This window comes from Schistocerca nitens, chromosome 11 (genome assembly GCF_023898315.1).
Source record: "Schistocerca nitens isolate TAMUIC-IGC-003100 chromosome 11, iqSchNite1.1, whole genome shotgun sequence".
NCBI classification, from domain to species: domain Eukaryota; kingdom Metazoa; phylum Arthropoda; class Insecta; order Orthoptera; family Acrididae; genus Schistocerca; species Schistocerca nitens.
Window position 1 is genome coordinate 52,091,780 of NC_064624.1, and position 22,558 is coordinate 52,114,337.

The 22,558-nt window shown below is 44.0% G+C and overlaps 1 protein-coding gene across 1 annotated transcript in view; it reads right to left on the reverse strand.

Annotated features, from left to right (window-relative positions):
* LOC126212807 (ankyrin-3-like) overlaps nucleotides 1-21,793 on the reverse strand; it is a 72,407-nt gene extending 50,614 nt beyond the window's left edge. The window contains exon 1 of the mRNA XM_049940214.1: nucleotides 21,703-21,793. The gene's annotated coding sequence lies outside the window, so the exon portion shown is untranslated. The remainder of the gene's footprint in view (nucleotides 1-21,702) is intronic.
* Between the last annotated feature and the right edge of the window lie 765 nt (nucleotides 21,794-22,558).

A 22,558-nucleotide genomic window follows, 5' to 3' on the forward strand; every position in this document is an offset into this window, starting at 1 on the left:
CTTCAAAAACTGGAGCATACTAAGAAAATGTGAAACTATATCCTAACACAAAAGTTTTTGCTTATGGTAGGCGTAACAGGCATTTGATATTGGTACGACGTCAATTATATTCTGTCTTGTTATGTATGTAGATGAGGTAGATAAAAATGACCATTCATACCAAAACAGTCTCGCTTATCTGGGGTGTGTTACAATTGCTGCAGTAGCAGAAAGGGCTGTTTCGTTTTATCCAGCGGACGGTGGCAAAATAGACTTAATCAAACCGAAAAAGCACACCAGTCTTGGATACTACTCGTATTAACAGCTTATTCAGTACTTGACAACGACAAATTATTTTTTCATGAAGCAAAAAGGTTTGATGAACTTTGCTGAGGTAACAGATTCTTTTGCAGAAAGGAAAGCACGCAGTCTAAAGCTGCAGCAAGACTACAGAGAAAAAAAAATTGCCGGGACTGGGGTTGAAGAAGTGTGTACTGTCTTTGGTGTTTGCTGGTTTTATGTATCCTATATTTAATTTTATGTCACACAAAAGAGAAAGTTATTAGGTAATAGATTATAAGGCGTGCAAATTTTCAGAACAGTTCTTATTCTCCCGGTTATAAATAATCCCACCCAGTATTTATTGTGATTTTGTATTAAGGTGGCGGGGGGGGGGGGGGGGTGGAGATGTCGTGACACCTCACGACATTTTAATTTCCACTCTCCTGAATGTAGGCTTGACAACCTCCATTACTAATCATACACGCTTGAATTCCACAGAACGAAATTAAGTTACGTGCGATAGAAGAATGGTGTGTGAAGAGGTGTGGCACTACACTTTGGCACACTTAAGACCAAATAACATGTCTTACGTTTCCCCGAAAATGTGTGTTTTATATAACAAACACTTCAGAAATATGTGCACTACAGAAAGAGCCTATTTCTGAAAAGTCGATATTTTAAACATTTTTAACGTATTATGTGAAACTGGAAAATCACCACTTTATCTGCATCGGAGACGCTGTGTCCCGTCGCTCGTGCGTCAGCTATAGCACCATGTTCAAACTTATTTAAATCTTGATAACGTGCCGTTGTAGTAGCAGTAACCAGTCTAACAACTGCACCAGACACATGTTGTCTTATATAGGCGTTTCCGACCGTAGCGCCGTATTCCTGGAGAATACTTTAGTACGAAAGTTTTATATAAATTTCCAATCGTCACGTTCTCCCATATAATTTGTGTGACGTCCCCGTTTCTTCTCCTTCCTCGTTCTAACAAACGACCTTGTCACTAATTCTGTAAGTATTCCTGCCATTTGTCAAACTTATTCTCCGGTTAACTTCACTAATCGTGTCAGAATCACCGGTTTAGTTATCCCGCGTTTATTCTCCGGGCGGGCGTTATTACGTGTTCGTAAAGCATGTTTCCTGCTCGAGGGGCCCCAGTTCGAGATCTGGAGCTGGCGTAGTTCAGCACATAACTTGTGCTGAACGTTGCCGCGTCGTACCACTAAACAGATACTGTGATGGAGCATTTTGCAAAATTAAGTAATCACTTACATCGGCACTCTTCCGATTACTGAACAGCGTGTGCCGGTAGTTACCTGGACTCCCAAGGACATTCTGCACTACGCCGCCGCCTCTTCCTCGATGTTGCCTGTCTGCCTCCCCCCTCTATGCCCGCCCCTCTCCACGAACTACAGCATTGCGTCACCTCCACGGCCCATCCTGGCCTCCGACAACACTGACAAGGGGCACCTCTAACTCACGGAACCGCACGAAACCATGTTCAACGTCACACTCGATCATAGGAACATCAGTGGCCTGCGTCATCTCCATGCGAAACTCCGCACTTGTCTGCTAGAGCATGTTGGCATGTTGTTGCTCCACTAACAAGCTCCCGAGTGGCGTGAATGGCATAGCTGCAGTAGGAATGTGTCTCTTGAAGAGTTCACAAGTAGGTTTCTGTGTAAACTGTGTACAGTGATATAGTGAAGAGAACTGAAATATTACGGGCAATGTTGCGACATGCTGAATATGGAAATAAAATCAGGGTCGAGGATGGACAGTTGGCAACTATGTTATGTAACAACAACTCAGAAACATATTGAGGATGACGCAGAAACAAATGACGTTATGGTAAATATATACAGTAAAGAGCCAAAGAGACTGGTACACTTGCCTAATGTCGTGTAGGACCCCATGACCATGCAGAATTGCTGCAACAACACATGCCTTGGTCTAGACTTATATTTGAAATAGTGCTGGAAGGGACTGATACCATAAATAATGCAAGGCTGTCCATAAATCCGTAAAAGGGGTGGGCATCTCTTCTGAACAGCACTTTGCAATACATCCCAGATATGCCCAATGATGTTCATGTCTGGGGAGTTTAGTGGCCAGCGGAAGTGTTAAAACTCAGAAGAATGGCCCTGGAGCCATTCTGGAGAAACTCTGGTAGTGTGAGGTGTCGCATTGTCCTGCTGAAATTGCCCAAGTCCGTCGGAATGCACAAAGGACATGAACGGATGCAGCTATCAGACCTGTCAGACTCGTATCTAGACGTATCGGGGGTACTATATCACTCCAACTGCACACGTCCAACACCATTACACAGCATCTACGCTGCGCGGGATTAGCCGACCGGTCTAGGGCGCTGCAGTCATGGACTGTGCGGTTGGTCCCGGTCGAGGTTCGAGTGCTCCCTCGGGCATGGGTGTGTGTGTTTGTCCTTAGGTTAATTTAGGTTAAGTAGTGTGTAAGCTTAGGGACTGATGACCTTAACAGTTAAGTCCCATAAGATTTCACACACATTTGAACATATCGTTGTGTGATACCTAGTCAGGTCATTCGGATTGTACCCTTGTTTTCCAAACAATGATGCTATGCTAAAGATATTTCCAGTGAAATGAACAAAATATTGCGAATCCCTTCATGTTTACTTCTTTCGGCAATATAAGCTCTATATCAAAAGGATTGCTGATTTCATAACACTTCAATGAGCCAAACCACAACTGAAGATACATGATCATTATTTTATCGTCTAACACTGTGATTTTCAATGAATATTCAGCACCGAAGAATACGCTTGGCGATAGGCGGAATATGACACTAGCACACCCGTATCATGATTTGAAAATGTAAGTGGTGTGGCTTTTGATACTGGACTGCTCGAACACGAAAGTGGTTGTGAATGTAAGAAATGTGGCTTCAGTGAGGCTTGCACATTGTTCTCCTCCACTTCATTGAAATCCTACATCTGCACTTTTTTTCTTTTCTTTTTGAGTCCTCAGTCTGCTGACTGGTTTGATGCGGCCAGCCAGGAATTTCTCTCCTGTGACAACCTCTTCATCCCAGAGTAGTACTCCTCAATTATCTGCCCAATGTATTCCAATCTTTGTCTTTCTCTACAGTTTTTGCTCTCTACAGCTCCCTCTAGTACCATCAAAGTCAGTCCCTTGTCAGTGTTTTCTACAGGGTGGCGCACGAAATGTGTTACCATTTTGTTGTTGAATATAAACTTTATTGTCAATACAATCTGAAAGGAACATATACTACAATGAAGAGCCGTCCATGGAGATTTGTTCTAACTCCGCACATGCTCAATATGTCCACCATTTCGTTTCCTAACTTCCTTCAAACGAACACTGAAGTTAGTGATTACCCTACGGCACATGTCTACCGTAATTTCACTGCAAGCTTGATGAATAAGTCTTCTGAGATCCATTAAATCAAGTGGACGTTTTGCAAAAATGTTTTTGCTTTAGGTACCCCCAAAGAAAAAAGTTACATGGATTGAGGTCTGGACTATTGGAGTTTTTACACGAGCGTTTCGACATGCGGATCATTTCACTCAGGTTTCCAGGTCGCTTAAATGACGGACAAAATTGGCCCCCCAATAGTCCAGACCTCAATCCATGTGACTTTTTTCTTTGGGGGTACCTAAATAAAAAAATTTTCCCGAAACATCCACTTGATTTAATGGAGCTCAGAATACTTATTCTTCAAGCTTGCAGTGAAATTACGGAAGACATGTGCCGTAGGGTAATCACTAACTTCAGTGTTCGTTGGAAGGAAGTTAGGAAACGAAATGGTGGACATATTGAGCATGCGCTGAGTTGGAACAAATCTCCATGGGCGGCTCTTCATTGTAGTATATGTTCCTTCCAGATTGTATTGACAATAAAGTTTATATTCAAAAACAAAATGGTAACACATTTCGTGCGCCACCATGTATATATTCCTTTCCTATTTGATGCTGCGCAGAATCTCCTCATTCCTTACCTTGTTAGTCCACCTAATTTTTAACATTCGTCTGTAGTACCACATTTCAAATGCTTCGATTCTCTTCTATTCCGGCTTTCCCACAGTTCGTGTTTCACTACCATATAATGCTGTGGTCCAAACATATATCCGCAGATATTTCTTTCTCAAATTAAGACCAATGTTTGATACTAACAGACTTCTCTTGCCCAGGAATAACCTTTTTTGCCAGTGCTAGTCTGCTTTTGACATCTTGCTTGCTCCGTCCCTCATTGGTTATTTTGCTGCTTAGGTAGCAGAATTCCTTAACTGCATCTACTTCGTGACCATCAGTCCTGATGTTAAGTTTCTCGCTGTTCTCATTCCTGCCACTTCTGATTTCTTTCCTCTTTCTTCGATTTACTCTCAATCCATATTCTGTACTCATTAGACTGACCATTCCGTTCAGCAGATCATATAATTCTTTTTCACTTTCACCCAGGATAGCAATATCATCAGCTAATCGTATCACTGATACCCTTTCACCTTGAATTTTAATTCCACTCCTGAACCTTTCTTTTATTTCCATCATTGCTTCTTCGATGTACAGATTGAACAGCAGGGGAGAAAGAATACAACCCTGGCTTACATCCTTTTTAATCTTGGTCGTCCACTCTTATTATTCCCTCTTGGTCCTTGTACATATTGTATATTACCCGTCTCTCCCTATAGCTTACTCCTATTTTTCTCATAACGTTGAACATCTTTAGCATTTTACATTGTCGAACGCCTTTTCTAGGTCGACAGATTCTATAAACATGTCCTGATTTTTCTTTAGTCTTGCCTCCATTATTAGCCTTAACGTCATTATTGCCTCTCTGGTGCCTTTACCTTTCCTGAAGCCAAACTGATCGTCATCTAACACATCCTCAATTTTCTATTCCATTCTTCGGTATATTTTTCGTGTCAGCAACTTGGATGCATGAGCCGTTAAGCCGATTTGGCGATAATTCGCGCACTTGACAGCTCTTGCAGTGTTCGGAACTGTGTGGATGATATTTTTGCGAAAGTCAGAGAGTATGTTGCGAGGCTCATACATCCTACACACCAACGTGAATAGTTGTCTTGTTGGTACTTTCGCAAACGATTTTAGAAATTCTGGTGGAATATTGTCTATCGCTTCCGCCTTATTTCATCTTAAGTCGTCCAAAGCTATCATATTCTAATTCTAATGCTGGATCCCCTATCTCCTGTTTCTACTTCTACCACATCTGACAAATCTCCCCCTCCCCCCCCCCTCCCTATAGAGGCCTTCAATGTACTCTTTCCACCTATCCGCTCTCTCTCCTGCATTTTATAGTGGAATTCCGATTGCACTCTTAATAGTACCACCCTTGCTTTTGATTTCACTGAAGGTGAATTTGACTTGCTGAGTCAGTCCTTCCGACTACCGTTTCTTTTTAGATTTCTCCAAATTTTTCATGCAGCCATTTCATCTTAGTTTCCCTGCACTTCCTATTTATTGTATTCCTCGGCGACCTGTATTTGTGTATTCCTGAATTTTCCTCAACATTTTTGTACTTCCTCCTTTGATCGATCAGCACTATGATGCTGAAAATAAGGAGTATCAGTTGTGTAGGATATGTGTTTTGCGCTATTATAATTACTTTAAGCAGACAGTTTTTGGCACTGATGATTTAAGATGTAATGATACACTGACATCATTGAATTCGTATGACTTCCTTCCTATGGATCGATACCTTGTTACTTCCGTTCCTCTATTAAAATTTCACTTGAGGTAGAGTGCACGTTTTACAGGCAAGTGACACAGACCACTGTTGCTCTTATAATCTAGTGTTATTCTAAGCATGGTTTCGTGCGGTTCCGAGCCTTCGAGGCCGAAGACGTCCCTCGCGAGCTGCAACACGCAGTGGTCTCCACTGGCAAGACGCCTGCATCCCGACAACAAACCAGTAGTTCCCATTGTCTATATAGGCCTATTTCTTCATAGTTTTCAGGATTGCCGCGAGAGTAGTTACTGCTGCGTCCATCGTAAGACGCTGCCCACACGTCTGCGCCCTTAACGCGACTGCAACTCGAAACCCTAATTCTTACCGGCTGAGCTTTCCGCCCACACCTTGTGGCGCAGCTTGAGATACATACAGACAACCAGTCTTGATGTAACGTACATGTCAAAACTCTAAGGCTTCAGGAAGTTTTAGAACGACGTAAGCTAGACTGCAAAGCTTACGATCCGTTACAGGTTATAATGAAGAGCCACAGACTCATATATATGGAAGATGTTCAAAAGCTTCACACCATGCACAGTAATGACAAAGTGAGCAAGTCAGAATTTTTGATGAAACTCTTTCTGGTTTAAGAGTTCGTAGGTGTAGCAGAAATGTAGAAAAAATTGGAAATTTGTGGCAAGTTTTTACAGGACCAAACTGCTGAGGTCGTCGATCCCTAAGCTCACACACTACTTAATCTAACTTAAACTAACTTACGCTAAGGAGAACAAACACACACACATACCCATGCCCGAGGGAGAAGTCGAACCTCCGACGGGGGGACTGCGAGAACAGTCACAAGACGCCCCAGACCGCACGGCTACCCCGCGCGGCAGAAATTTAGAAACACGTCCACAGTGAAAAAGTTACGTTCATGGCGCAGGTTAATCTAGATGGGAAATGGATTTATATTTATTTCAGAATACGCTACTGGCCATTAAAATTGCTACACCACGAAGATCACGTGCTACAGACGCGAAATTTAACCGACAGGAAGAAGATGCTATGATATGCAAATGATAAGCTTTTCAGAGCATTCACACAAGGTTGGCGCCGGTGGCGACACCTACAACGTGCTGACACGAGGAACGTTACCAACCGATTTCTCATACACAAACACCAGTTGACCGGCGTTGCCTGGTGAAACGTTGTTACCATCACGTTTCCGACTTCGATAAAGGTCGGATTGTAGCCTATCGCGATTGCGGTTTATTGTATCGCGACATTGCTGCTCGCGTTGGTCGAGATCCAATGACTGTTAGCAGAATATGGAATCGGTGCGTTCAAGAGGGTAATACGGAACGCTGTGCTGGATCCCAATGGCCTTGTATCACTCGCAGTCGAGATGACAGGCATCTTATCCCAATGGCTGTAATGGATCGTGCAGCCACGTCTCGATCCCTAAGTCAACAGATGGGGACGTTTGCAAGACATCAACCATCTGCACGAACAGATCGACGACGTTTGCAGCAGCACTGACTATCAGCTCGGAGAACATGGCTGCTGTTACCCTTGGCGCTGCATCAAAGACAGGAGCGCCTGCAATGGTGTGCTCGACGACGAACCTGGATGCACGAATGGGAAAACATTATTGTTTGGGATGAATTAAGGTTCTGTTTACAGCATCATGATGGTCGCATCCGTGTTTGGCGACATCGCGGCGAACGCACATTAGAAGCGTGTATTCGTCATCGCCATACTGGCGTATCACCCGGCATGATGTATGGGGTGCCACTGATTACACGTCTCGGTCACCTCTTGTTCGCATTGGCGGCACTTTGAACAGTGGACGTTACAGTTCAGATGTGGTACGAACCATGGCTCTACCCTTCATTCGATTCCTGCGAAACCCTACATTTCAGTAGGATAATGCACTACCGCATGTTGCAGGTCCTGTACGGGCCTTTCTGGATACAGAAAATGTTCGACTGCTGCCCTAGCCATCACATTCTCCAGATCTTTCACCAATTGAAAAGGTCTGGTCAATGGTGACCGAGCAACTGGCTTGTCACAATACGCCAGTCACTACTTTTGATGAACTGTGGTATCGTGTTGAAGCTGTATGGACAGCTGTACCTGTACACGCTATCCAAGCTCTGACTCAATGCCCAGGCGTATCAAGGCCGTTATTACGGCCAGAGGTGGTTGGTCTGGGTACTGATTTCTCAGGATCTATGCACCCAAACTGCGTGAAAATGTAATCACATGTCAGTTCTAGTATAATATATTTGTCCAAAGAATACCCGTTTATCATCTGCATTTCTTCTTGGTGTAGCAATTTATATGGCCAGTAGTGTAATAGTTTAATTCTACATGCGAAATACGTTCAGTATGTAATGCAGCCCTTTTTTCTCAGCCAATGTAGGTAGAAAAAATGCGGAATTTATCGTGGGACACCGTGGGATACTCCCGCTTCAGCCGCTGCAGTTGCGACAGCTTGTACAGCCATCGCTTTTGCAATACCTAGTACGATAAAGTACTGCATTTTTTCAGTCAATGCGTACCCCTCAGTATGATAAGTATGTTATTCTTTGACACTGTCAGTGGTGAGATACGGGAACTGTTGATTTAAAATATGTGTCGACAAAAGTCCTTCGTGAAGTTCGCAAATTTTCTTTATTGAAAATCTGCAACCTTGACGTAGGACTTTCACCCCCACATGTAAGGTAACAACTTTATCAGGAGCATTTTTAGGCCTAGTCTGTTTTCTAAACATGGACTAAGATTTCTTACGTAACTGAACAATTCTGATAGAAACGCTAATTTTGTTTCATTTCTGTTCCGTTATTTAACAGCAAGTTTAATAAATTTCACATAAATGACGTAAATAAAAAAATGTCCTGTCTTTTCTTGTCTTTTGATATCAATAAAAGAATGAGGAAACAGCTTCCTCTTTCAGCTGAAACAGAGACAATAGTGAGAACTTTAAAATTCGATTGTACTTTAAATTGATGTCAACATATGACTACCAGCAACAGTAACTAGTTTTTATATGAATACGGTTTCCACTCTGATAAGAACGAGACGGGATCCATGTCGAACACATGAATATGCCACTGCATGTCCCGTAACATATGTCTGGAGATTCTAGCGCATTTAGACCGGATATGCGACATGACACTGTTTCCAGCTATAAAAATACACTCCTGGAAATTGAAATAAGAACACCGTGAATTCATTGTCCCAGGAAGGGGAAACTTTATTGACACATTCCTGGGGTCAGATACATCACATGATCACACTGACAGAACCACAGGCACATAGACACAGGCAACAGAGCATGCACAATGTCGGCACTAGTACAGTGTATATCCACCTTTCGCAGCAATGCAGGCTGCTATTCTCCCATGGAGACGATCGTAGAGATGCTGGATGTAGTCCTGTGGAACGGCTTGCCATGCCATTTCCACCTGGCGCCTCAGTTGGACCAGCGTTCGTGCTGGACGTGCAGACCGCGTGAGACGACGTTTCATCCAGTCCCAAACATGCTCAATGGGGGACAGATCCGGAGATCTTGCTGGCCAGGGTAGTTGACTTACACCTTCTAGAGCACGTTGGGTGGCACGGGATACATGCGGACGTGCATTGTCCTGTTGGAACAGCAAGTTCCCTTGCCGGTCTAGGAATGGTAGAACGATGGGTTCGATGACGGTTTGGATGTACCGTGCCCTATTCAGTGTCCCCTCGACGATCACCAGTGGTGTACGGCCAGTGTAGGAGATCGCTCCCCACACCATGATGCCGGGTGTTGGCCCTGTGTGCCTCGGTCGTATGCAGTCCTGATTGTGGCGCTCACCTGCACGGCGCCAAACACGCATACGACCATCAGTGGCACCAAGGCAGAAGCGACTCTCATCGCTGAAGACGACACGTCTCCATTCGTCCCTCCATTCACGCCTGTCGCGACACCACTGGAGGCGAGCTGCACGATGTTGGGGCGTGAGCGGAAGACGGCCTAACGGTGTGCGGGACCGTAGCCCAGCTTCATGGAGACGGTTGCGAATGGTCCTCGCCGATACCCCAGGAGCAACAGTGTCCCTAATTTGCTGGGAAGTGGCGGTGCGGTCCCCTACGGCACTGCGTAGGATCCTACGGTCTTGGCGTGCATCCGTGCGTCGCTGCGGTCCGGTCCCAGGTCGACGGGCACGTGCACCTTCCGCCGACCACTGGCGACAACATCGATGTACTGTGGAGACCTCACGCCCCACGTGTTGAGCAATTCGGCGGTACGTCCACCCGGCCTCCCGCATGCCCACTATACGCCCTCGCTCAAAGTCCGTCAACTGCACATACGGTTCACGTCCACGCTGTCGCGGCATGCTACCAGTGTTAAAGACTGCGATGGAGCTCCGTATGCCACGGCAAACTGGCTGACACTGACGGCGGCGGTGCACAAATGCTGCGCAGCTAGCGCCATTCGACGGCCAACACCGCGGTTCCTGGTGTGTCCGCTGTGCCGTGCGTGTGATCCTTGCTTGTACAGCCCTCTCGCAGTGTCCGGAGCAAGTATGGTGGGTCTGACACACCGGTGTCAATGTGTTCTTTTTTCCATTTCCAGGAGTGTAATTTCGAAATGATATCGGAATTTCTTACGGAGCATTGTACGACCGAAGATCTAATTCTAACAGATAATGTATTTTTTTTTATTTCTGTCACTTTTTTCTGATACAATCATAACCGGTTTCGGCCTTCGAAGGCCGTCTTCGGATGCTACTGTAGAGAAGAGAAAAGCTTTAAGTGAGACCTGAAACACCGTCTACATCTACGTGATTGCCTGGCAGAGGGTTCAACGAACCACCTTCAAGCTGTCTCTAGTGTTCCACTCTCGAACTCGCGGGAGAAAAACGAGCACTTAAATTTTTCTGTGCGAGCCCTGATTTCTCTTATTTTATCGTGATGATCATTTCTCCCTATGTAGGTGGGTGCTAACAGAATGTTTTCGCAATTGGAGGCCAAACTAGTGATTCAAATTTCATGAGATGATCCCGTCGCAACGAAAAACACCTCTGTTTTAATGATAGCCACTCCAATTCGCGTATCATGTCTGTGGCACTATCTTCCCTACTTCGCGATAATACAAAACGATTCTCCCTTCTTTGTACTTTTTCGATGTCATTCGTCAGTTCCACCTGATGCGGATCCCACACCGCACAGCAATACCCCAGTATAGCGCGGACAAGCGTGGTGTAAGCAGAGACTGCTTTAGTAGACCTGTTGCACCTTCTAAGTGTTCTGCCAATGAATTGCAGTCTTTGGTTTGCTCTACCCACAACATTATCTATGTGATCGTTCCAATGTAGGTTATTTGTAATTGTATTCTTTAAGTATTCAGTTGAATTTACAGCCATCAGATTTGTGTGACTTATCGCGTAATCGAAATTTAGCGGATTTCTCGTAGTACTCATGTGTATAACTTCACACTTTTCTTTACTCATTGTCAATTGCCACTTTTTGGACCATACAGATATCTTATCTAAATCATTTTGCAATTCGTTCTGGTCATCTGGTGACTTACAAGACGGTAAATGACACCATCACCTGCAAACAATCTAAGACGGCTACTCAGATTGCCTCCTATCTCGTTCATATAGATGAGGAACAATAGGGGGGCCTATAACTCTTCCGTTGGGAACGCCAGATATTACTGGTGTTTTACTCGATGACCTTCCGTGTATTAATACGGACTGTGACCTTTCTGACAGGAAATCACGAATCCAGTCGCCCGAGGCGACATTCCATAGACACGAAGTTTGGTTAGAAGACGCTTGTGAGGAACGGTGTCGAAAGCCCTCTGGAAATCTAAAAATATGGTATCAGTTTGACATGCCCTGTCGATAATACTCATTACTTCATTAGTGTAAAGAGCTAGTTGTGCTTCGCAAGAACAATATTTTCTGAATACGTGCTGACTTTGTGTCAATAAATCGCTTTCTTAGAGGTAATTCATGATGTTCGAACACGGTATATCTTCCAAAACCCTTCTGCAAATCGACGTCAGTGATATGGGCCTTTAATTCAGCGGATTACTCCTATTTCCCTTTTCGTGTATTGCTGTGACTTTAGCATTTTTCCAGTCTTTTGGTACGAATCTTTCTGTGAACGAGCGGTTGTATATAATTCTTAAATACGGAGCTATTGTATCAGCATACTCTGAAAGGAACCTGACTGGTATACAGTCTGAACCAGAGGTCCTGTCTTTATTAAGTGATTTAAGCTGCTTTGTTACACAGAGGATATCTACTTCTATGCTTCTCATCTTGGCAGTTGTTCTTGATTCTGGAATATTTACTTCGTCTTCTTTCGTGAAGCAGTTTCGGAAAATCGTGTTTAATAACTCTGCTTTAGTGGCACTGTCATCAGTGACTTCATAGTTGTTATCGCGCAGTGAAGGTATTGATTGCGTCTTGCCACTGGTGTGTTTTATGTGTGACCAGAATCTCTTTGGGTGTTCTGCCAGATTTCGAGACAGAGTTTCGTTGTGCAAATTATTAAAAGCATCTTGCATTGAAATACGTGCTATATTTCGAACTTCAACAAAACTTTGCCAATCTTGGGGATTTTGCGTTCTTTTAAGTCCCGGGTTCGATTCCCGGCGGGGTCAGGGATTTTCTCTGCCTCGTGATGACTGGGTGTTGTGTGCTGTCCTTAGGTTAGTTGGGTTTAAGTAGTTCGAAGTTCTAGGGGACTGATGACCAGAGATGTTAAGTCCCATAGTGCTCAGAGCCATTTGAACAATTTTAAATTTGGTGCGCTTTTTTCGTTGCTTCTGCAACAGCGATCTGACCTGTTTTGTGTACCATGGGAGATCACTACCATTTATATGGTATATATCTCTCAATTGCGGTCGATACTATCTCTTTGGAATCATTCCACAACTTTTCTCCACCTACATGACCAGATTGGAAGGAGTGAAGACTGTCTCTTAAAAAGGGGTTAAGAGCATTTTTATCAGCTTTTTTAAATAGATGCACTTTGCGTTTCTTTTTTATGGTTGTGGCTGTTACGGTATTCAGCCTAGCAGCAACTGCCTTGTGGTCGCTAATCCCTGTATTCGTCACAATACTCACTATTTGTCCAGGATTGTTTGTTGCTAAAAGGTCAAGTATGCTCTCGTAACCATTTACGATTTGAGTGGGCTCATGAACTAACTGTTGAAAATAATTTTTTGAGGAAAGATTTAGTACAATTTCGGATGACGTTTTATGCCTGCCGCCGGCTTTAAACGTACAATTTTTCCAGCATATCGAGGGTAGATTGAAGTCACCACCGACTATAATTGTATGAGCGGGGTACTTATTTGAAATGAGACTCAAGTTTTCTTTGAACTGTTCAGCAACTATGCCTTCTGAGTCGGGGGGTCGGTAAAACGATCCAATTAATAGTTTAGTCCGATTGTTAGGTATGACCTCTACCCATACTATTTCACATGAACTATCTACTTCAATTTTCCTACAAGGCAAACTACCTCTGACAGCAATAAATACTCGACCACCAACTGTATTTAATCTATCCTTTCTGAACACTGTTACATCGTTTGAAAAAATTTCGGCTGAACTTAGTTCCGGCTTTAGCCAGGTCTCTGTACCTACAACTATTTGAGCTTCAGTGGTTTCTATTAGGGCTTGGAGCTCTGGTTCTTTCCCAACAAAGCTACGACAATTTACAATACTGATCGTTTCTACAAGTACCTTACTGCGTTTTACATGCCCACTTTCTGACGGACGCCCCTTCCGTGGTTCCCTGAGACCCTATAACCTAAAAAACCGCCCAGTCCCTTCCATACAGCCTCCGCTACCCGTGTAGCCGCTTCCTGTGTGTAGTGGACTCCTGACTTATTAAGCGGAACCTGGAAACCCACCATCCGATGGCGCAAGTCAAGGAATCTACAGCCTACACGGTCACAGAATCGCCTGAGCCTCTGATTCAGACCCTCCACTCGGCTCTGCACCAAAGGACCACAGTCGGTTCTATCGAAAATGCTGCACATGGTGAGCCCCGCCTTAATCTCGCGTACAAGACTGTCAGTCTTTACCATTTCCGCTAGCCGCCCGAAACCAGACAGAATCTGCTCCGATGGAGCCACCACCTGCAGTTGGCTGCACCCTGTACTCTTCATGGCATTCGGAAGCCCTCTTTCCACATCCGGAATGACTCCCCCCGGAATGCACCCTGAGTGCACACTGGCTTCCTTCCCCTCCTTGGCAGCCATGTTCCTAAGGGGCCCCATTACGCGCCTAACGTTGGAGCTCCAAACTACCATCAAACCAACCCTCTGTGAATACCCAAACCATGCAGGCCGAGAAGCTTCCTCTGGAACAGGCTGGACGACTGCGTCCGGCTTATAGACTTTGTCAGCCACAAATCCAATTATTTTCACTAGATGTACGTGTGATCTTAGTAAAATGCCGTTACAGTGTGCATGGTTCATACCTATGTGCAGCATAAATGCATCATCAGCCGAACATGAAATCAGAATCAGGCAATTCTATACATACAACCAAGGGTGTTTTTTCTTCCCTACTCTTCGCGCTAGATGCGCGCGTCCTTTATAAAGGAATCTGCTTTCGTAAAAAGCATAAAACATAACAGTTGTCATAACGATATTTCAGTCAGTTACATAAAAAGAAATAAGTGGCATGTAGAGATGGTATCTCATCGGGTCAGTTACGCCACGATGAAATAGATAGGCCCAACATTAGGAAGAATTGAGCACATATTCTGAGAGAAAAGGGAGTTACAATTTCGTTCAGGACAATAGATAACATAATAACACGAGTGCGTCATAACTTGTCACGTAGGTGTAGTAAATATGGAAAATCTGGGGTCTGCAAAGTATAATGCCGTGACGGTGATAAAAGTTATATCGGCCAGACAGGCAGCTCCTTTGACCCGAGATTCAAAGAACACACCTACCCCAGGCGTTGACCATCACCTAAAAATTTTACATAATGTCTAAAAAAGCAGACGGTTCGACATTTTAGGAGAACTGATGATTTAAGTCACGAAACGCGGAGAACCGGATAAACTCCTCAATGAACAAAATCAGTTTGCAACTAATGCATATTTTAACGTATGGTGTATCACAAAAAATCATCCGATCTGGCATATCTAAATTTCTGAAACTAATAAACATATACAATGAATTTTGTTTCTTGATGAATGGCAAACTTAAAAAAAAATTCTTCATACCTTTTTACAGGTGTTCAATATGCCCCCGTGAGACAAAGGACATATGTAAATGCGGTACTGAAATTGTTCCCGCACTGCAGCGACTATGTCTTGAGTTACAGCTTCCACAGCTGCTGTTATGCGATGCCTCAGTTCATTTATTGTTGTTGGTTACGGAGGCACATAAACAGAGTCTTTTACAAAGCCCCACAAGACATAATCACATACAGTCAGGTCCGGTGACTTTGCAGGATAATCACATACAGTCAGGTCCAGTTACTTTGGAGACTAGTAAGGTGTAGCTGAATCATTTGGTCCGCCGCTCAGTAATCCTTTGACTCAAAAATTCAAATACTTTGAGATGCCAGTGGGGTGGTGCCCCATACTGTTCGTAAATGAAGTCGTTCGAACCAGTCTCCAACTATCACTCAACAGAGGAAAGTCCACTGGACCTGACGGGATACCAATTCGATTCTACACAGAGTACGCGAAAGAACTGGCCGCCCTTCTAACAGCCGTGTATCGCAAGTCTCTAGAGGAACGGAAGGTTCCAAATGATTGGAAAAGAGCACAGGTAGTCCCAGTTTTCAAGAAGGGTCTTCGAGTAGATGCGTAAAACTATAGGCCTATATCGCTGACATCGATCTGTTGTAGAATTTTAGAACATGTTTTTTGCTCGCGTATAATGTCATTTCTGGAAACCCAGAATCTACTCTTTAGCAATCAACATGGATTCCGGAAACAGCGATCGTGTGAGACCCAACTCGCTTTATTTGTTCATGAGACCCAGAAAATATTAGATACAGACTCCCAGGTAGATGCCATTTTTCTTGACTTCCGGAAGGCGTTCGATACAGTTCCGCACTATCGCCTGATAAAGTAAGAGCCTACAGAATATCAGACCAGCTGTGTGACTGGATTGAAGAGTTTTTGGCAAACAGAACACAGCATGTTGTTCTCAATGGAGAGACGTCTACAGACGTTAAAGTAACCTCTGGCGTACCACAGGGGAGTGTTATGGGACCCTCACTTTTCACAATATATATATAAATGACCTAGTAGATAGTGTCGGAAGTTCCATGCGGCTTTTCGCGGATGATGCTGTAGAATACAGAGAAATTGCAGCATTAGAAAATTGTAGCTAAATGCAGGAAGATCTGCAACGGATAGGCACTTGGTGCAGGGAGTGGCAACTGACCCTTAACATAGACAAATGTAATGTATTGCGAATACATAGAAAGAAGGATCCTTTATTGTATGATTATATGATAGCGGAACAAACACTGGTAGTAGTTACTTCTGTAAAATATCTGGGGGTATGCGTATGGAACGATTTGGAATGATCATATAAAATTAATTGTTGGTAAGGCGGGTACCAGGTTGAGATTCATTGGGAGAGTCCTTAGAAAATGTAGTCCATCAACAAAGGAGGTGGCTAACAAAACACTCGTTCGGCCTATACTTGAGTATTGTTCATCGGTGTGGGATCCGTACCAGGTCGAGCTGACAGAGGAGATAGAGAAGATCCAAAGAAGAGCGGTACGTTTCGTCACAGGGTTATTTGGTAAGCGTGATAGCGTTACGGAGATGTTTAGCAAACTCAAGTGGCAGACTCTGCGAGAGAGGCGCTCTGCATCGCGGTCCAGGTTTGGAGAGGGTGCGTTTCTGGATGAGGTATCGAATATATTGCTTCCCCCTACTTATACCTCCCGAGGAGATCACGAATGTAAAATCAGAGAGATTCGAGCGCGCACGGAGGCTTTCCGGCAGTCGTTCTTCCCGCGAACCATACGCGAGTGGAACAGGAAAGGGAGGTAATGACAGTGGCACGTAAAGTGCCCTCCGCCACACACCGCTGGGTGGCTTGCGGAGTATAAATGTAGATATAGATGTAGATGTATGGCGAAAGAAAGTTGTGAAGCATATCGAGATACGTGCTTCCTTTAACAGTATTCTCTGGAAAGAAAAATTGACCATACACCTTTCCCTGTGAAACCTCACATAACACTTTAAATTTTGGAAAGTCTCTCATATTGTACAACTTCATGTGGTTGTCACAATACCCCATATTCTCGCATTATGACGGTTCATGTTTCCATTTAAATGGAATGTTGCCTCGTCACTAGACACTAAGTGCTGAATAAAATTGTCATCCTCCGTCTTGCCAATAACGAAATTACAGAACTTCACACGTTGTTGTTTTGTCACCTGCACGAAGAGCTCGCAGTAGCTGGATTTTGCACTGTGTCGCGTGTAAACTCCGACGCAACACACGCCAAACGGACATCGTGGGCATGTTGAGCTGTTCGAGCTACACGGCGAACGGATTTCTGCGGACTCCTTGAGAAACTATGGCGGATGCGTTCGACGTCTGTGTCAGACACTCGGGGACGGCCCGGCGATTTGCCTTTACACGAACAACCTGTTTCTCGAAATTGTACATGCACCGGTTTCACGTCTTAATTCAAGCCATTCTGTTCTGTATTGTAGCACGTAAAGATGGCCTTTCAAGGTCGAAACCGGTTACGATACTACCAAAAAAAGTTATTGAGTCAAAAATAAAGAAATAGATTAGCACCTCCGCAAATGGAATATCATTTCTTTCAAACAGGTATAAAGTAGTCCGTGACTATATGCTTAAACCAAAAACGCATCAGTTAAGTTGGGTGGATTACTTACATTGGATGTCACGCAATACCTACGGCGAGTTGGCTAACCAGCAAAAAAATGGTTCAAATGGCTCTGAGCACTATGCGACTCAACTTCTGAGGTCATCAGTCGCCTAGAACTTAGAACTAACCTAAGGACACCACACACATCCATGCCCGAGGCAGGATTCGAACCTGCGAACGTAGCCGTCGCTCGGTTCCAGACTGTAGCGCCTAGAACCGCACGGCCACTCTGGCCGGCCGGCTAACCAGCAGGGCAGCTAGAGGCGAAATAAATACAGTAAACAGAATTATGACTGTTTCTCTAGTTGTATCTCCTGGCGACACTGCAACATTACTCGACTGATTTCCCGAGAGCATTCGTCAGAGCATTTCCATGAGAAAGCCACCATTCGCATAAAAACCCGGCTCTTCTTTAGTACTGGGAGAGTTGTCTGCCTATCTGTAACTGAGTAGACTCGCCACAACACACATCAGAGGATGGCGTGATTCACGGCTGTATCCACGTCTGCTGTGGTTCACACTTTGACAGAGCTCCTATATCTGCAAGTGAAATATATCTCGCAACTCAAAAGTCACGACGTAACGAGGTGAGACTGGAGGGGTCTGCTTCTGCCATTAGGCAAGAATAGGCCGCCGCCTAGGGAGGCGAAATTTTAGCTGCGGTAAATAGGCGGAAAAAAATTCATTTCAAATCAAACAGCGAATAACTTGACCAAATGAGAAAAAGGGGACAAATTAAAACTCCGAATTGTCTTCAAAGGCATATGGAACAGTTACTTAATGAGCCTTAAGTTAATCTCACGAAAGTAAAGTCATTACCTCTACCTATCTCAAAACTAAAGCAGCCAAACTGAGCACGAAAGAGAAACAAACACGACATCGATTCATCTCTCTCGAGTGATTCGGTAACCATACCTCCATCAGTCCCTCTTTTCCATTTTGTCTCTGCACGTCATTCGTCAAGCGTTAGTCGTATTGAACTGTCGTGTTCATGTTTTTAGTTCAAGCTATTATTTCCTGTGGATAATCGACGACGTAAAGACAGGCTTGGCTTCGTAATTCACTTTCATCATATCGAGAAGGAGTAACAGGTAAGCGCAGTTCCTCATATCTATACATAAAAATGAGTTGGTGTCAAAGAAATACATCATTTTTCCTCAAACAAGAAAGATCTAACGACCACCCTCAGGAACCTAATGGGCTGTGAGCAGTAGTTGCCCATCCCTGATTTAGGGTCACTGACTCCAGGAGAGGGAAAGAGCCAGTTCCTTTAGACAAACATCTATGCCTCTCCGGAATTCGAACCCGGCCCATCTCGGACGAACAGTCGGAAGCCAATCGCTTAGACCACTGCGCCGCCGGGTGGCTAACAAAAGTTGTAGAGCTCTCAACAGAAAATGCAAACAAAGTGTCGTTTATTTATTTAATCGCAGGGAAGCGGATATGGAAAAAGATGAGATTTATTCCTGATTCTAAAAATATTTCCAAAAAAATGGTTCAAATGGCTCTGAGCACTATGCGACTTAACTTCTGAGGCCATCAGTCGCCTAGAACTTAGAACTAATTAAACCTAACTAACCTAAGGACATCACACTCATCCATGCCCGAGGCAGGATTCGAACCTGCGACCGTAGCTGTCGCTCGGTTCCAGACTGTAGCGCCTAGAACCGCACGGCCACTCCGGCCGGCTAAAAATATTTCAATTAAAAGAGAAACAAAATATGACCACGATCATCCAGATGACGTATTTTTATGTTTTGGCGTCTCTCCCATCAGCATAGCATAATTTACAAATTCATGGAAAAATTCGTTCACACTAGAAAATAGTTGCATACCTTTATTAGTCGAATTTCTTGCAATTAAATAGAATATCGTTCTTGTGAAACACAACCAGCTCTTAAATCTCACGAAATAATGAATGCTACTGACAGGGGACGTCGAATTGATTCGATACTTGTAGATTTTTTCACACTGTTCCTCGCAAACGACATCTAATTAAACAGAGTGCTCATCAAGTACCGTCTAAGTTGCATGACTGGATTCGTAGTTTTATGTCATAAAGTAGTAATCGAATGGAAAGTCATCGAGTAAAACAGAAGTAATATCTGGCGTACGCCAAGGATGTGTTATAGGCCCTCTGTTGTTTCTGACCTACATAAGCAATTCCTGTGTGATCTTGAGCTGCCCTCTCAGATTGTTTGCAAATAATGCTGACATTTACCATCTTATAAAGTCATCAGATCAAAACCAACTGCAAAATGTTGCAGACGAGATACCTGTACGCCTTAAAAAGCGGCAATTGACTCTAAATAATGAAAACAGTGGCGTCATCCACATGAGTACGAAAATGAATCCACTAAATTGTGATAACACGACAAATCATACAAATCCAAAGGCTGCAAATTCAACTAAATGCTCGGGGTTTACAATCACGAATAATTTGGTTCAAAAATGGCTCTGAGCACTCTGGGACTTAACATCTATGGTCATCAGTCCCCTACTACTTAAACCTAACTAACCTAAGGACATCACACAACACCCAGCCATCACAAGGCAGAGAAAATCCCTGACCCCGCCGGGAATCGAACCCGGGAACCCAGGCGCGGGAAGCGAGAACGCTACCGCACGACCACGAGCTGTGGACCATGAATAATTTAAATTACGCCTATTACATAAATAATGTTGTGGGGGGGAAAGCAAGCCAAAGACTGCACTGGGTAAACCACTTAGAAAATTCAACAGGTCTACTAAAGAGATTGCTTGCACTGGGCTTGTGCTATATACTTAAGTACTGATTTATTATTATTAGATTGTCTGTACATCAACGAGCTAGCAGCCTTCTTATACCCTTTAAAGCAAGAATTAAAAGGAAAACCATGCAGACTCATGCTTGGCGATAACCACTCTCCTAACAAAGGTAATAACTGCATGGAAGTGACACAATAAAAGGTGTCCGACAGATCCGTCGTTAGGTTTCGTTACACATCGGATTTGTCCGGAACTCCTCACATCGACTTCCCTGTTTTTTTTTTCGTTTTTTTTTTTCTTCATTTCTATGAACGCCAGTAACCAAGCAGTTGCAGTGTCAAAACTGCGCGGTGAAGCTAAACGTTGCAGTTTCTGCTGGTAGCGCCGAGAGCCGATTACGTCAGCATTTCCCCTCACACGTCTCCCCGAGCTCCTCATTTAGACTTTTGTTTATCACTTACAAAAAATGGGTCAAATGGCTCTGAGAACTATGGGACTTAACTTCTGAGGTCACCACTCCCCTAAAACTTAGAACTACTTAAACCTAACTAACCTAAGGACATCACACATATCCATGCCCGAGGCAGGAATCGAAACTGCGACCGTAGAGGTCGCTCGATTCCAGACTGTAGCGCCTAGAACCGCTCGGCCACCCCGGCCGGCTTATCATTTACAGCCACTCTATTTTAATGATGAGTAGAAATAGCACGCCAGTTGCATTAAAAACTGTCTTTTAATGCAACTGGTGTGCTATTTCTTACATGGGATATCTTGTTATTCCGTTCACACTGCCACCTCACAAGAGCAATCGGGCTTCTTCTAGTATGCCACATATAGTTGCATCACACAGTCAACAGAGAAAGATTGAGCGTGATGAAAACACAAAAGTAGTACGACTACTTCGCACAGTGAAAGTAAAATTACGTTATACTGTAATTTCAAAGGGGGAACTTCAAATGTTTACCAAAAATTGCGAAAAAAGTATAACATAAAATTAAAATATCGGCTCTTGATGGCGGTATCGATGTATCGTGGAGAAACATATAGCCGATATATATCGATATCTCTCGGGAACAATACAGAGCCTTGCTCAGCGCTCCTACCTGTCGTGTACACACGCGCCAGCCCTTCTGTAGAAACGTCAACACACACCGCTGCCTGCTCTGCCTCGCCTTACCGCTGCCACGCCAACTGAGCGACTGTTGCGTAACAGGAGCAGCCGCAGCTCTTGCGTCACGGTCACGTGGCTCCCGTTCTCCGATTGCCGGCGGACAAGGCCGAACGCGTGTGGTGTCATATCTTCGCGTAGCTTTTCTTCCGAGAAATAGTCGACTGGAACTTTCCTATGACTTTCGTCGTTTCATCCTGCCTGTGCCTAGACGTCCACCCAACGTTCCTCACAAGGGAACCTCCCCATCGCACCCACCTCAGATTTACTTGTAAGTTGTCACAGTGGATAGGCCTTGATAAACTGAACACAGATCAATCGAGAAAACAGGAAGAAATTGTGTGGAACTATGAAAAAATAAGCAAAATATACAAACTGAGTAGTCCATGCGCAAGATAAGCAACATAAGATTGTCTGAGCTCAGTTTAATTTTTTATTTTCAGACAATTATCAAAGTTCAGGCACTCACACATAATCAACTTCGCTCTCCAAAATTCCAGGACATGTTCAGATTTGCTTGGACATATGCAGGATTTGACGGTCTACACGCGGAAAAATTTGAAAACGTTAAAAACATATCTTTTGACAGAGCACAGGGAAAACTGTGTGACTGTGAAACTGTTGCATTCATTTGTAGCAGTTTATATGACAAACTCTTACGTTTTCATCACTTTTTTGGGAGTGATTATCACATCCACAAGAAAACCTAAATCGGGCAAGGTAGAAGAATCTTTATACCCATTCGCCAAGTGTACAAGTTAGGTGGGTCGACAACATATTCCTGTCACGTG